Source organism: Fulmarus glacialis, unplaced genomic scaffold (genome assembly GCF_000690835.1).
Source record: "Fulmarus glacialis isolate BGI_N327 unplaced genomic scaffold, ASM69083v1 scaffold10771, whole genome shotgun sequence".
NCBI lineage: Eukaryota > Metazoa > Chordata > Aves > Procellariiformes > Procellariidae > Fulmarus > Fulmarus glacialis.
In genome coordinates, this window is record NW_009194697.1 from 1,678 (window position 1) to 6,124 (window position 4,447).

Below are 4,447 nucleotides of genomic sequence, written 5' to 3' on the forward strand. Positions count from 1 at the left end.
TGAATAGAGAAAAAGCATCAGAAGCAGGCTGTCAAAAGGGTGTTACTAATGATGCACTGGAGAAATAGAAGGTGAAAGAGGAAAACAGTGGCAGCCTGCTGTCTTCTCAGTTTGCTTCATTTAGGGAGTGATCAGCAAAGTTCCTGGTAAACACATGAGAATGACGGAAAAGAGGCACTTGGATTTGGCTAGGAGAAGGCCACTGCAGACATTTGCAAGAACATGTTCCTCACAAGAGGAAGAGGCTTGAGAAGGAGTCTCAGGCAGAAAGAGACATGCATTATTTTCCTGCCTTACAGCAGCTGATCTGGGAGGAAGGACTGAATAATGGTCAGACCTTGTCTCCACATAAAGAAATTTTTATGCTTAGTGATAATGAAAGAACGTAGTCTGAAAGCTGAGAGACAAGCTAAGGTGTGGGATTAGAGCTTAACGGCAAAGCAAGAAGGATCGCAAGGAACTACCACAAGGAAGGAGGGAGGCAAAAGAGCTGAAAGTATTCATTAGTGATTTTTTTTTTCCCCGCTCCCTTGAAACTAAGACAGTAGGGGCTGGCTCTTTCAAGTCATTTAGAAGCAAGCTATAGATCTGTTTAGAAAGAATTACGGAGCTGGAGAATGTTCCTGAACTGGGATAGAGTAATTGCTTGTGTTCCTTGGATTTTCTCCAAAAATTTTGAGCAGCATGAAGGTAGGAGTTTAGGGTAACCTCATCTCTTTTCCATCCCACATTCTTGGCCAGCGTTGGTGCTAGCACAACACCAGTTGCCATCTCTAACAGCACTTTCTCTCATCATTCCTCCTTACTTCATGCAAGATCTATTTTCCAAAAGTTTTTCTCAGTTGCTTATCTTAATATCTATCATGCATGTGGACAATGGAATTATGATCTTACTAGAATATTGTTTAGATAGACAATTATATATCTGTAGGCAGAGTCATTTGTCTGACTTTTCTTACCACATGCAACTGGTATAACTGTATTCGATAGTAATTATTAAAATATTGCTCCCTTATTGTAATTTTGGACTCTGTAAATGCCTTTTGCATAGGAACTTTGTATCTACAAACCAATATTGATGCAGTACAATTTTGTGGGTTTTTTGATGCTATTTTTTTCCCCTTCCCTGACTCCAGGTTATAACACGTAATGAATTAATGCTGGAAGAGACCAGAAACACTATTACTGTTCCAGCTTCTTTTATGTTACGAATGTTGGCTTCGTTGAATCATATAAGAGCAGGTGAGAGACTCCTGAAGAGCTTGTCCACCACTTTGGTCTATGAAATAGCAGATGGATTGGGGAACCATCAAGACCTTCAGCTGTCTGTGGCTACACTTGGGGTTGGTGAGAAGATTCAAGGGTTGTTCAAGGGTCTTTTAACAGAAGTACTTAGGAATTGCTTCTTTAGTGTGAGACTTCCAACATTTTTGCAGCTGTTATTTTTACCTCAAAACAAAGAGGAAGAAAAGAGCGAAATATATTTTTAAATGTTACCATACTATCCATCCTGAAGTAGTTTATTTGTAATCTAGTACTTAGATTAGATGTTGAAAAACACTCTCTTTTCTAAGGAATGATCTTTAAGGTGAGCACTGTGTGATGGGAAAACTATTGGGGATGACTGGAATGAGTTGTAAGATAAACTGACTGTTATTGTGGGCTTGGAATTTTCTGTGGACGAAGGAGGGTGTGAAGACACAGGACTGTGGGAGATATTAATGAGGCTGCTGGCAGCTGTTCCTGGGGCAGCAGGTACTAGGATGTCCCTTCAGCGAAGGAGCAGTTCCCTAGGGGCTGGAACTGGTGATATGAGAGGTTGCAGGAGAATCGTTGTTGGGAACTGGTGTTGCTGGATGTTAGTGCTGAAGAAGCTGACTGCAGTGGGTTGATACTGAAGATGCAGGACAATGGAGAGACATCGTACTGGGTAGGAAGCAAGGAGGTGACATTTTGGGAGGCTGGTATGGCATATGGGGTGGAAACCTAACAGAGCTGTAGATGAGGGTGAAAGTGACTGTAGATATTGAATATGGGCACTCCGGCACCGGCTGAGAAGAGCAGTGGGTTTATAGTGATGAGGAAGGAGGGAAGCTCTGCCTGGCAGCAGCTGCTGCTCTTCTTTCACCTCTCGCTGATCTGTGAGAATTAGAGAGCCAGGAGGATGCCACTGTATTCAGCCCAGTGGTTCGCCTCACCACTGCTGTAAATTAATATATTAGTTTGGGGTTTTTTTCATTTGTTCAATTTCTTTGGAGTAAAATACTCAAAGAACTGCTCAACACTTGAGTTACAACAGTTTCAGAAAAAAATCTGTGTTATAGTTGGGTGCAGTATTTCTTAACCTGACAGTGCATCTTGTTTGAGTGATATATCTTGAGCCAATCATGTTCCCTCACACATTTCTTTATTTCCTTTCTCTAAACCTTTACGTTAGAAGGTACTTTTTCTGATGTATACAGTGACAGATAGTGATTCCCCCATTTTCTGGAGTATACAAATTTCGAACTGCAGCTATTCTAGTTTTGGCTCCCCAGAACAGTGTGTTTCAATCCCTTTTATTCACCATGTCTTTTTAATATTACGCTTGCATTCATCTTTTCTGGGCTGACAGCCAGTCAGCAGCTACAAGGTTTCTCCTTTTGTACACAAATTTCACTTTTATGCCTGGAAATCCTTTAGGGCTTTTCTCCTGTTCTCCTTTCTTGTGGTAACATTTCTACCCTATCTCTGCTGTCAGTCCATTCGGACTTTCTTCTACCGTATAACCCACAGCCACTGTGTGTTGTGTAATAGCCCAGGGAGATAGTACACTATAAATACTTACCAAAGCCTGAAAACTTTAGAGGTTCTCTTTACTAAATCTCTGTGTCTTACAGATCGATTGGAAGGTGACAGATCAGAAGGATCTGGTCAGGAAAATGAAAACGAAGATGAAGAGTAACCGGCAATTGTGTGCAAGTACCTAGACGTTAATGGAATTTGTATAAGACATTAATTATATTTTTCCTTACAGAGCTTTAGTGCAATTCTAAGGTATTGCTTTTGGATAACCTAACCTTTTGTTTTTGAATGACTGTGTGCATGACTTTGGGAGAGTGTGCAAGTAAAATAAGCAAAAATGTTTTTAAAATGTTTTGCCATGTATGAGGGGTGCTAGAAGATGCAAAGTGCAATATTTTCCTTAACCTGCAAATGTGGGAGCTTGGATCAATGTTTTAAAGTAACTTTCATTATAGTAAAAACGTTGGTTCAAATAAATTTCTATACCTGCTGTTTGCATGTTTGTTGCTTTCTAATTAAAAGATTTGGTTGTTTTAAGTAGTTTTGTGTTTTTTCTTTGTGCAACCATTGATTTTTCACCTTGTAACTATAACCCCATTACTGCCTTCATTTGCATTCTTTCTTACAATGTTTGTGAAGTGACAAATACAATTATTTCTTACAGCGAGCACTGGGATTCTCTGTGACTTTGAGACCCCATGGCCTCTTAGTTCTTGCATTTCTGTGGGCGTAACCCGCACATATATATGCAAAATCATCTCTCCATCAGTCTTACTATAGTGTCACTTCACATTCTCCATGCTTGAATCTGTAGTGCTGGTGAATTACTTGTTTCACTAATAGATCCACAAGTATGCATTCTTTGCAACAACGGCAGATATATCTTAATTTCCATTGGATTTAGAATAGAGAAAATGTAGTGCAAAGGAACATGAATTTGAAAATTCCTGTGCGTTACTTCCTAGGAGTAATTATTTGGGAAGGAAGACAGTTCAGTCCGTGTAACAGGCTCTACCCTTCCTCCATACGTTTTTGGATGGCAATGGGGAAGAGGAAGTGAAGGAGGGAAAGCTGAGCAGTGAAAAGAGTGGCTTTGCTCAATGGCTGTTCTTGCTAAAGATGGCAGACACTGAGAGGAATTACATCGGGAATTACGGAATGCCAGGAAGAATTCTAAATCAGGTGGATGAGGGTACTGGAGGCTTCATTACCCTGTTATCATTAAAATATACATTCATCACACAGTCTTCACAAACTTTGCTTACATCAGCAGAAAGAATTCCCCACACCAAATGAAAAATAACATTATCACAACGTTCTGATATCCTGATTCACAATGCAGTCAGGCTGGAAGGACTTGGGGAAAGGATATAAGTTACAGAAACTGAGGGAGATGGGAAACCTAAAACTATTTGAGGAGATGAAGGGAGATTTGTGAGGGAGAAGAAATGGGAATTATATGGAACTCAACTGGCAGTAGCAGTGAAGACACTTGGGCAAGGGAAGAACAACATGAGGGGAGAAGAAAAGTGTGAGGAGATGGATAGGGTGGTTGGTTTGTGGGTTGTTTTTTTTTTTTTTTTTTTAAAGGAGTAAAATGGTTGAGAAGAAAAATTGGGCAGGAGAAGATAAAAAATTACTGAGGAAGAGCGAAGTATAGAAG

The 4,447-nt window shown here is 40.1% G+C and overlaps 1 long non-coding RNA gene across 1 annotated transcript in view; it reads left to right on the plus strand.

Moving 5' to 3' along the window:
* The window catches only part of LOC104084125, a 4,816-nt gene extending 1,492 nt beyond the window's left edge, over positions 1-3,324 (plus strand). Inside the window, exons 2-3 of the long non-coding RNA XR_683610.1 lie at positions 1,137-1,242; positions 2,880-3,324. This is a non-coding gene — a long non-coding RNA (uncharacterized LOC104084125). The remainder of the gene's footprint in view (positions 1-1,136; positions 1,243-2,879) is intronic.
* Positions 3,325-4,447: the final 1,123 nt, after the last annotated feature.